Raw genomic sequence first — 12,566 nt, forward strand, 5'->3', positions numbered from 1 at the left:
CGCTACTACAAAACTTTTTTTGCCTAGTGCACGCAGCATGATATTTCCAAACAAATATAAATAGTATTATCAGGCAGCATATATTTTCTCAAACACCTTTTATGGTACTGGTATGGAAGTGCATAGCTCGCTATGCCAGTGGACATGGCATGCATGCATGCACATACAGTAATTCAGTGGTAGAAATCTCGGCATTACTTCCGGTTGGTAGACCTCAAATATCTCTAAAAGTCTCGGATAAATTTTTCGAGATAAAAGGGGATCTTTAATCCCGGGTCATCCACCCGGAACTAAAGGTCATCCACACGGGACTAAAGGCCCCTTAGTCCTGGTTGGTGGGACTAAAAAATTTTGAAAAAAATAAAAAAGCCGCACGCTCCCACGCCTGCCTCCGCCCCGCCACACAACCCCCACGCCTGACCCCCGCACCGCCCAGCCACCTCTACCTGCGTTGCTCCGCCTCATCCACGCCCACCGCGCCGCTCCACCTCCTCCACCCGCTCCGCCGGCGCCGCTTCGCCCGCGCCCGCGCCAGACCTACCCTCGCCCGGCTGCCGCTCCTCATTCCCAGTGAGGGGCAAGCAGAGGGGGAAGGGGAGGGATGGGGGGCGGCGCAAGGAGTGGAGGTGGAGGTAGAGAGGAGGGAGAAGATAAGGATGAGCCAAGAGAGGAGGTGGAGGCGCAGGAGCCCGTGTGGAGGAGATAAGGCGTGAGAGAGAGAGAGGAGGTGGAGGAGGGGTGCGCGGAACGAGGATAGTAATCCTTTTGTTCCGGTTGGAAACACAAACCGGGACTAAAGGGCAACCGAGACTGAAGAGCCTCCACTAGTGGGGGAGTTTTAGTCCTGGTTGATGAACCTTTGATTCCGGGTTCAAAATTATCTGAAACTAAAAATGTTGGATGGAAGGTTAGTTCTCTTATAAGCGCTGTAGGACATGCATGGGCACGTACGTACACTGACGACAATACATGAACCCACACCAAGTCCGAGCAAGCACAAAGACAAATGATGATGATGGTGCATGGACACAGCAATAATCGATTGCCTTAGCTCTGACTTGAGCACATCTTGCTCTCGAAATGCAGAATCTGGCAAAACTTGGCACAGATGATGAATGATGAGTGAGCTTATTAATTCAGGATGTGATCTTATGGTTGGTTTCTTCGTTTGAAAATTAAACATGCAGTCGTAGTACTAATGCATTGATAAGATACTACTGAAAACAATTTAGAGATTAATTCTACTCTCGACACACCACAGACGAACCTACGGAACACGCCACCAGCATATCAAGTTCATACAGCATAAATATATATATATATATATATATATACATCCATAATTTTTTTAGACAGAAAAATCAATACATAAATACTGTGACAAAAATGATCTAGATGGATGATGTTCAAATTAAACTTGCTTCTGTTAGCAAGAGATCGAACGAAGGCTAGAATGCAAAAGGGGGTGCTGTAAAGTAGTAGTGCTAGAATTACGTACCAAAAACAGACACCGGTATTGCTTATCTTTCACTATAAGCAATAGTGAAATGCCAACAAGATGAAAGTGATGAACAATGGGGTGTAGGACCTTGGAACTGAGGAACGGAGGTGCTTGGAGAACTGACAGGAGAGAAAGGGCATGGGGCAGCTGGACCTGTCATCGGTCAAGTCTGTTGGAAATACTTTGAAGGTGGTCAAAAGGGAAACTAAAGAGAGGAAAAATAGGAGGGATAAGGTGACGCCCGACTACGTTTCCCTCGTGAACGTCCACCTCGCGCCTCGATCGGAGGCGCAACCGAACTATGGTTGTGGCCCCGAGCGACCCTGCGCTATAAGAAAAGGGGGCCCGGTGGGTTTTGGGTTGACTGCTAACGCACCAAAACCTCCAGAGAACTCCTCCTACACGCCAACCCGATCGTGGCAACGCTGGAATCGCCCGAAGGCTACCGCCACACCACCATCGCCATCCCTGGACAGACGAGGTAGAGGCCCGAAGGCAGGCATAATCTACGACAAGCTTGTACACCTACGGCTAGTACATCTACGGCAGCTCCCATCCCGGCCTCGTCCACGACAATCATGGCCGGATCGTCGCAAACTATGGCTGCTGGTTGGATGTCTCATCCCTACTCTAAGTGGTGTTCATGTTCTTAGATGCGTAAGATCCTGTATAGATTAAGACTTAGTAATGTAGTTTCCTACATTTGCTATCAGTTAGCCAATGCATCTAGACATGGACTAGACATGGACCCTAAGGCTGTGTAGATTGAATCTTAGTGTGCAATTGAGTCGCATTGTACTGGTTTTCTTTGTTTTGATCTACACAGTAGCTGTCTAGTATGAATTGCTATGTTATTAGGCTTATCCCTATTCGGCTACATGTCACTGCTCGAGTTAGTTCACTAGCATGATCTATTAAGTTAAGATTAGACCGAAATAGATCTTAGTTAAGCCAAATTTCATGCCTAAGCTACTAGATCAGATCCTAATTCATGTAAGTGACTAAGGTTAGGATTCGGCTACTGTTTTTCCCCGACTACCCACTGTTCAGATCCAAACCCGCGCTGTTAGTACCCCACGTGCATAAGCAATTAAATCACGAAAGCATTTAGAAGGAGGGGAGATCGATCGAAAGATCATAAGAAAGAAATCCCAAAAGAACCTCACCCAACAAGCAGCCTCAGATCGCTGCGCCCGGAACACCTCGAATTCGCGCAGCCATCAGCCTTGGCCGCCGCCATCGTCGCCGGGCAGAGCCGCCGGACACTGGCGCCTAAAACGCACCCGCCTCGCCATCAGGCTCCACGGCGGAGCCCCTCGACGGATCCGCGCGCGACCAGATCGCACGCCGGCTCCAGCGAGAGGGCCCGCAGTAGGGCATGGCTGGGGCGACGGCAGGGCGGCCACCGGTGGCGAGGGGTGCTGCTGGAGGCGGAGAAGAAGGGGAAGAGAAGGGAAACAGCTGCTCGGGCCGGGGCTCTTGCGGCGCAGAAGAGGAGCAAAATGAATTAGGGTTCACCGGGATGCGCACGGCTGCTGGTTTTGCTCCTCCGAAACCCACGCACAGCCGTTGGATTGATCCAACGGGTGAGATTCAGGTGGGCGCATCGCACGGGCCGAATTGGTTGCCTGCCCGTCTGCTGCTGGGCTGAGAGCCCATGCATGAGTGTGACTGAAAGGTCTGGGTCGAAAGAACGTATGGACCAGGCCATAAGTTGGGCCGCGCGTCACGCATAGCTAGGCCATAAATACTCCTAGGCTGTTCTGTTTCTGCGTGGCAAATTCGCTGGGCCGTAAGTGGGCTGCTGCCAGACTACGATGCGCCATGCCATTCACAAGCCGCGACACGAGTATGCAGCACTTTAAGTTGGACCGAGCAAGTCTTGTTTTTGCTTAGTGCGCATAGGGCCGGTTGCGGGATGGTTAGTTGAGTCTGGGCGTTTTGAGTTCTTCGCACAGTCCACTAATTATTATAAGTTAAGCTACTTAATTACGCCAATTAAGTTCTCAGTTGCGTAATTAGTTAACTCAGTGATGAATTTCTGAATAAATAGAGCCAACGCGAATTTTATTTCAGAATAATTTATTAAGGCACGCAATTAATTTCTGACCAACGTTGATATTAATTGAGTGTGCATTTTGTTTAAGTTTTAAGTATTTTGCTTCTGCCCAACGGTGTTGCAAAATTGATTCTTGTTATGTTGTTTAAAATTTTTCAGTAATTTACTTCTGCCCAATGGTGATGCAAATTATTTTATGTCATTTTAATTATGTCTTTGTTTCTGCCCAATGGTGATGCAAAGTTGTTTACGTTTTTAATCGAGCCAACGCACTATTGTCATCATTACTAATTAAGAAATTTCTTTATTTTACTCAGACTTGACTCCATCAAGCGTCATAAGCTATGTCAACGGCATACAGAAGCTTGGGGGAGATAACTTTACCAACTGGAAGAATGATATTGGGTTGGTCCTTTGCATCATGGACAGGGACCATTCCATGAGGGATAAGTATCCTGTTGCTCCTACTGCTCAAGGGGATAATGACACCACCCTCCCTGAGGCCTGAGCGCGCTGCTACCTATGAGAAGGAAAAGGAGCGGTGGGAGCGATCAGATAGGGTAGCCCTAATGATCATGGAGCAGACGATAAACCCGGCAATAAGGGGAGCCATTGAGAAACATCCCAAAAGTGCCGTACATTTTATGGAGAAGGTTGAGGAGTACTTCAAAGGCTCCAGTAAGGCTAATGCTAGCACCCTCCTGACTAAGCTAATGAACACCAAGTATGATGGACAAGGCAGTGTTAGGGAGCATATCATGAGTCTCATTGACCTAAGGGATAAGCTCAACGACTTGAATTGCCCCCTTAATGATGAGACACTGCTTCATCACATCATGCTCTCGCTGCCTTCAGTGTTTGAACCCTTTAAGATAAACTATAATGCCAGCGACGCGAAGTGGGATATTCCCACACTCATCGCGAAGTGTTCTCAGGAGGAATAAAGGCTCAGATCAGAGAAGGGTGATTTTGCCAACCTCATCAGGCACGAGGTGAACAAAGGCAAGAATAAGCAAATCGCTCCCTTTAAGAAAATTAAGAAAAATAAGAAACCTAATCAACCTCCTCCTCCTAAGAATGATGGGTCATCCTCGTCTAAGGGTCCTAGATGCCATCACTGCAAGGATTATGGACATATTAAGAAGCACTGTGCTCAGTTCAAGGAATGGTGCATCAAGAATGGTAATGATGACTTGATTTCTATAATCAATGAGTCTTTTTATGTAAATTTTCCATAAAGTTCATGGTGGATTGACTCTGGGGCTACCATTCATATTACTAATTCCTCACAGGGATTACGTGGCGCGCGGACTATAAGAAGGGGGACTCACGCTGTTAAAGTTGCAAATGGACTTGAAGCTGAAGTTGAGGCTATTGGAGATCTCTCTTTAGAACTTAGCAATAACTTTATACTTCATTTAAGTAATGTCCTTTATGTACCGTCACTTAAGAGGAACTTGATTTCAGTTTCAGCATTAGATTGTGATGGATATTCTTGCAATTTTGGAAACAATCAGTGTGTAATAAGTTTTAATAATAAGATTATTGGTCATGCCCCTTTGCATGACAAGCTTTACTTATTACCTCTAAGTGTTAATTCCTCTGTGATGAATGTAAGCGATGTCAATCATAAGCGTAAGAGAAACACTGAGACTTCGTTGAAATTGTGGCACTTCTGCTTAGGCCACATTTCGAAGGGGAGGATGGAGCGTCTCATTAGAGAAGAGATACTTCCAAAATTAGATTTCTCTGACTTAGATCAATGTGTTGATTGCATTAAGGGAAAATTTGCAAAACAGATTAAGAAGGATGGAGCTAAGTGCAGTTCAGGATTATCAGAAATAATTCATACTGATATATGCGGTCCATTTAATGTAAGATCAGTGGATGGTTATAATTACTTCATCACCTTCACTGATGATTTCTCCCACTATGTATACATTTATCCCATATGCGAAAAGTCTGAAGCACTTGATAAGTTTAAAATCTTTAAAGCTGAAGTAGAAAATCAGCATGACTTAAAGATTAAAGTGGTAAGATCAGACAGTGGAGGGGAGTATTATGGGAAACACTCCACATATGGACAAGTTCTGGGACCCTTTGCCAGATTTCTCCAAGATAATGGTATAGCAGCTCAGTATTCCACTCCTGGTGAGCCTCAGCAAAATGGTGTTGCTGAGAGAAGAAATCACACCCTTATGAACATGGTGCATAGTATGCTCAGTAACTCTACACTGCCAGTGAGTTTGTGGATGGAAGCTTTAAAGACTGCCGCACACATTAATAATCGTGTTTCTAGTAAGTCAGTCCCTAAGACTCCCTATGAGCTTTGGACTGGTAGGAAGCCCAGCATGAATTACTTACATGTCTGGGGTTGTGCAGCTGAAGCTAAGATATTCAATCCACAACTTGGAAAATTAGACTCTAAGACTGAAAGTTTCTACTTTATTGGATATCCACAAAAGTCAAAGGGGTACCGCTTTTATTGTCCTAAGCGTACCACTAAGTTTGTGGAGACAAGGCATGTTGTCTTCTTAGAGGAAACCGGATGTGTTGAGGCTAGGAAAATTGATCTTGAGGAGGTTCGGACTTATGAGCCGTTACCCATAAGACAGGATTATTATGCTCCTATGCCACATACCATAGTTACGTCTCAGGTTGTGGAACCTCCAGTAATGCAAGGGGAGGTAACACCTACCTTAAGCGAAAATGTAGATGCACCTATGATAAGTGAGCATCAAAGTGAAGATGTGACAGGAACCTGCTGATGGATTGCAAGGGGAGACAACTGATGATCCCGAGGTGATTCAGCAGGAACCTACTCAAGAAGAAACACCACAGGCAGTAGCACCACAACCTCTGAGAAGGTCAACACGTGAGAGGAAGTCCAACCTTTCCGATGAGTATGTGTACACAAGTGAAGAAGTACACGACATGGGAAGGGTGGATGACCCAAACTCATTTAAGAAAGCCATAGAAAGTGAGCACTCGCATAAGTGGTGTGAGGCCATGGAAGAAGAGTTAAAATCCATGGAAACAAATAGAGTATGGGACTTAGTAGAGATTCCTGAATGAGCCAAAACAGTAGGCTGCAAATGGGTCTACAAGACGAAATATGACTCTAAAGGGAAGATCGAAAGGTTTAAAGCAAGACTCGTAGCTAAGGGCTTCACTCAAGTGGAAGGAGTCGATTATAATGAAACATTCTCGCCTATCTCCAAGAAAGATTCATTTAGAATCGTTATGGCCTTAGTAGCTCATTATGATCTTGAGCTGCATCAGATGGACGTTAAGACTGCGTTCCTTAATGGTGACTTGCATGAGAATGTATACATGAAGCAACCTGAGGGTTTCGTCATGGAAGGCAAGGAACATTTGGGATGCAAACTAAGAAAATTCATTTATGGATTAAAACAAGCATCCAGGCAATGGTACCTTAAGTTCGATGAAGTAATTAAGCAAATTGGCTTCATGGAAAATAAGAAGGATAACTGCATATATGTTAAGACTAAGGGGAGCTCTATAATCATCCTAGTGCTTTATGTGGATGACATCCTGTTAGCAAGCAACGATAAGAACTTGCTGCATGAGACAAAAGGATTTCTCTCATCGAAGTTTGACATGAAGGACCTCGGTGATGCCACTTATGTCTTAGGCATTGAAATTCACCGAGATAGGTCCAAAGGTGTATTAGGACTCTCTCAAAGAGCCTACATAGAGAAGGTCCTTGAGAGATACAATATGAGCCAATGTTCAGGCACAGCTGCTCCGATTGTCAGGGGCGATAAGTTTGGGTTATTTCAAAGTCCCAGGAATCAATTAGAAGTTGATCAAATGAGAACGATTCCTTATGCTTCAGCTGTCGGAAGCATAATGTATGCACAAGTGTGTACACGCCCTGATTTGACCTTTATAAGCGGGATGCTTGGAAGATATCAGTCTAATCCAGGAATAGGCCATTGGAAAGGAGTTAAGAAAGCCTTGCGTTACATGCAAGGCACTAAGAATTACATGCTAATGTATAAGAGAACTGAGAAATTAGAGATGATCGGCTATTCAGATGCTGATTTTGCGGGTTGTGTTGACACAAGAAGATCCACATCAGGTTATGTCTTCACACTTGCAAATGGGGCTATATCGTGGAAAAGCTCCAAACAAACACTAACAGCTGCATCGACAATGCAAGCTGAGTTTGTGGCATGTTATGAAGCTGTGGGCCAAGCTGTATGGCTTAAAATTTTCATCCCAGGATTAAGAGTGGTAGACAGCATAAGCAGGCCACTGAAATTATATTGCGATAATAAGTCAGCAGTTTTCTATTCAAATAACAACAAGTCAAGTGATGCTGCAAAGCACATTGAGCTTAAGTATCTTGTTGTGAAAGATAGAATCCAAGATCACACCATTGAGTTAGAGCATATAAGTACTAAGAAAATGCTTGCGGATCCATTAACAAAAGGCCTACCTCCCATTATATTCAGTGAACATGTTGCCGACATGGGGTTATCAGATAGCCTGTGATCTTGGAGGGTCATAAGATAACCATCTACCATCATGATACGTAGTTTTATATATTGTTGTTACAGTGGGATTTTAATCACCATTGTCACACATTGTCTCCCTATATAATTCTGCTTTAAGAATGGCATAAGTTATAGGCCTTTAGACCAAAGGGGAGAATGTTGGAAATATTTTGAAGGTGGTCAAAAGGGAAACTAACAGAGAGGAAAAATAGGAGGGATAAGTGTCGCTGTCAAGATTTGCGGATCAAGACTACGGCTAGTAAATTTCTTTTATGCGCGTAAGGCTTTGGATGGTGGCGTGGGAAGACACGGGGTTAGACCGGTTCGGGCAAGGAAGGCCCTACGTCCAGTATGAGGAGTAGCTCGTGTTGCCCACGTGGGGTCTATAGTAGGGGTTACAAATGAGCGAGAGAGGGAGCCGGTCCCAAGTCTCTTTTATGTGCACTGATGCTCTAGAGGAGAGTGTATGTGAGTTCTGTTAGCTTGAGAGTCCCCTTGTCTCAGGGCCCCGGTTCTCCTTTTATAGCGCAAGGAGAGCTCGGAGTTATAGATGAGTCAGGTGTCAGGAGAAGTAAAAGAGATAATTATCTTAGGGGTCATTAGGAGGTCGTTAATGTTTCCCCCCAACAGTAGCCCCCGAGCCTATGGTGGAGCGTGAATGCTCCTCTAGAGGCTGCTTTCGTCGGTCGTCGGGGATCTCTGCTTGTCCTGCAAGCTGCAGTTAATCAGGGATAAGGAGTGTTGTTTGCTCGGCTTGGCCGGGGAGATTGATCAGGCGAGGTGTCCTGTGGGTGACTTGGCGCGTGGGGATCTCTTGTTGTTCCATAGGGCACCTTCCGTCTGGAGACTTCAAGTCGTGACCATTCGCTTGGTCATTGGTTGCGATGCTAGCCCCCAAGCCCCCGCGCGTTGCAGGAGACCAGTCGGGAGGCTAGATCGACTTTTGAATGTTACCCCTCAAGCATCCATTTGCTGAGATGGAGGGGTTGAGCCGTGCCATGCTATCCTCGCCGGATGAATCGTGGTGCTCGTTGAGCTACAAATGGGTCGATTCGAGTGGGGTCCCGGTCCCCGTTCGGAGGGGTCCGGCTTGGGCCAAGCTGGTGGCGTACCCCAGATTCCGGCCGGCCAGTCCATATAGTTCTCGAGTCCGTTCGATCGGATCCGGGGGCTCGTTGCCTTTCTTCGGGGAAAAACCATGAACTTTGGTGCCGATCCGGACTCGAATGTGAGGTTGGGACGCCCTAGGCTGTCGCTTGCCCAGGTGATCATCGCTAGCAGACCCGTCCCTTCTCACCCCTCGCTCGGGGGTGTCTTGGGGCGGCTGTCGAATCCGTAGTGGGCCAGCCTTCGAACCCCTGGACCGTAGGCCGTAGGGGCGTTTTCAGCCCCGTATCCCATTTTTACCTTTTGGTGGGCCTTGGGCCGAACATGGAGGAGGTTGTGCGCGTACGTTCTCCGGGAAGCGAATTGGCAGAAGACGCTGGCCCGTGAAACGAGGGAGGAGGGGATGTTTCCTGCACCAGGTCGTGCGAACAACATCCAAAAAAGGCGGGCGTGACGGGGCGTACCTGGCACCACATTTACTGCGATGGGGCCGCCTGTTCTGCTTCCCACGCGTCTCCCTATAAGACGGGGAGTCCGCCTCGCCGGTTCCGCCCGCAACTACTCCCAAGTCTTTTCGCCTTCTTGCGCGCCCTTTGCCTTCTTGCGCACCGTTCGCCTTCCTCTACCTAGCACCGTAGCTTCCCTTGCCCTCCACCGTCGAGCTTTCCACCCCCTAGCGATGGAGTCGCGCTCGAACTTCGGGTCCTCGTGCGCTGACGGCCTTGTGAGGAAGGGCCTCCTCTGTGAGAGGACCGACAGGGGCGAATGGTGGTTCCCCGGGAATGAAGATGTGCCAAGCCCGGGCGACGGCTACATCATCTCCTTCGCGCACTTCCACGAGAAGGGGTTCGCATCCTCGCCGAGCCATTTCTTCCATGGGCTGCTGCACTACTATGGGCTCGAGCTGCAGCACCTCAATCCACCACGGGGAGCTCCGCAACCCACCGGCCGTCGAACTTTTTGAGGCGGTCGAAGATCCGTGGCTTGAGACCCTGGAGTATCATGCCGTTGGCCCGTTCAACCTGCCCGTTCATGCGGGGATGCGCCACGGCCGACCAGTCCACTCGGATGTGGTGGTCGTTGCAGAACTGGAAGAATTTCTTCCCGGTGAACTGCGTGCCGTTATCCATGATGATGGAGTTGGGGACTCCGAAGCGATGGACGATGTCGGTGAAGAATTGTACCGCCTGCTCGGACTTGATTTTCGCTACTGGTCGTGCCTCGATCCACTTGGAGAACTTGTCGACGGTGACAAGCAGGTGGGTCAAGCCCCCGAGTGCTTTCTTGAAGGGCCCGACGAGGTCCAGACCCCAGACTGCGAAGGGCCACGTGATGGGGATGGTCTGGAGCGCCTGTGCGGGCAGATGAGTTTGGTGCGTGAAGAATTGGCACCCTTCACAGGTGCGTACCACGTGGGTGGCGTTGGTGACCGTCGTTGGCCAGTAGAATCCCTGCCGGAAGGCGTTCCCAACAAGGGTTCTTGGCGTCGCGTGGTGGCCGCAGGCTCCGGCGTGGATGTCCTGAATCAACACCTTTCCCTGCTCGATCGGGATGCAGTGCTGGAGGATGCTGGTGTGGCTCCGCTTGTAGAGCTCCTGGTCAATGACGACGAAGGATTTGGCGCGACGCGCAATCCTACGTGCCTCCGTCTTGTTCGCCGGGAGCGTCTTGCGGATGAGCTAGTCGAGGTACGGAGTTCTCCAGTCAGACGGAGGGTTGGGCCTCTCTACTGGGTTTGCGTCGATCTCCATGACCTCGGGGACAGAGGGATCGGCCTCCGGATCTAAGGTAGATGGAGAGCTGCCGACCCTTTCAGGGTCGGCACCCGATCCCGGGACAGGTGGCGCGTTGCCGACCCCCCCTCCCCAGGGTCGGCGTCCGAGTTTGGGGCAGGTGGCGCATCGCCGACCCTTCCCAGCTCTTTGTAGCAGATGGAGGGCTTGTACTGGTCGCTGACGAAGACGCCGTTGGGGACGGGCTTTCGGTCGGATGCCGCCTTCGCCAGTTCGTCAGCTGCCTCGTTGAAACATCTTGCGACGTGGTTGAGTTCCAGTCCGTTGAACTTTTCTTCGAGCTTGCGGACCTCGTTGCAGTACGCTGCCATCTTGGGTTCGTGGCAGCTCCACTCCTTCATGACTTGTTCGACGACTAGCTGAGAGTCGCCTCGGATGTCCAGCCGTCGGATGCCCAGCTCGATGGCGATGCGAAGCCCGTTGAGGACAGCCTTGTACTCAGCGACATTAATAGATGCAGGAAAGTGGAGGCGGATCATGTACCTCATGCGCACGCCGAGAGGAGAGACGAAGACCAGACCCGCTCCGGCACGGGCCTTCATCAACGACCCGTCGAAGTACATTGTCCAGTACTCCTGCTTCTTCGGCGCGGATGGCGTTTGGATCTCCGTCCACTCTATGACAAAGTCGGCGAGTACCTAGGACTTGATGGTTGTACAGGGGGCATACGTGATGCCCTGGTCCATGAGCTCGAGTGCCCACTTCGCGATTCGTCCCGTGGCGTCCTGATTCCGGATCACTTCACCGAGGGGGAGCGACAAGACAACCGTCACGGGATGGGAGGTGAAGTAGTGGTGCAGCTTCCTCTTCGTGATGAGGGCGGCATGGATGAGCTTCTGGATCTGCGGGTAGCGCGCCTTACTTCACCAGTTTGGAGCTGGCCTTGATGTTCAAGGAGTGCTCGACGACTTCCCTCGGAATGCCGGGCATGTCCAGGGTTTCCACGTGAAGACGTCGTTGTTCGTGTGGAGGAAGTCGACGAGTGCGCTTTCCTATTTGGGAGATAGGGAAGCGCCGATCTGTACGGTCCGGCCGTCGGAGCTGCTGGGGTCGAGGGGGACCTCCTTGACGCCTTCGGTGGCTTCGAAGGAGGTGTCTGACTGCTTGGAGTCGGGCTGGTCCTCGGCACTCTCCATGAGCTGGACCGCAGGATCCTCTATGCAGGTGATGGCTGCGGCATATTCGCAGCACTCTACGTCACACTCGTACGCCCTCTGGAATGATGTGCCGACGGTGATGACCCCGTTGGCCCCCGGTAGCTTGAGCTTGAGGTAGGTGTAGTTGGGGATGGCCATGAACTTGGCGTAGCAGGGCCACCCCAAGATGGCTTGGTAGGTTCCACGGAAACCCACCACCTCGAAGGTGAGGACCTCCTTCCTGTAGTTGGAAGGAGTCCCGAAAGTGACGGGCAGGTCGATCTGCCCGAGAAGTATCGCCTGTTTCCCCGGCACGATGCCATGGAATGGCGCCTTTCTGGGGCGGAGGCGGGAGCGGTCGATCCCCATGGTGTCATGAGTCTCGGCGTAGAGGACATTGAGGCCGCTGCCTCCGTCCATGAGCACCTTGGTGAGGCGCGTTGTGCC

The sequence above is a fragment of the Setaria italica genome, chromosome I, assembly GCF_000263155.2.
Source record: "Setaria italica strain Yugu1 chromosome I, Setaria_italica_v2.0, whole genome shotgun sequence".
In the NCBI taxonomy this organism is placed as follows: domain Eukaryota; kingdom Viridiplantae; phylum Streptophyta; class Magnoliopsida; order Poales; family Poaceae; genus Setaria; species Setaria italica.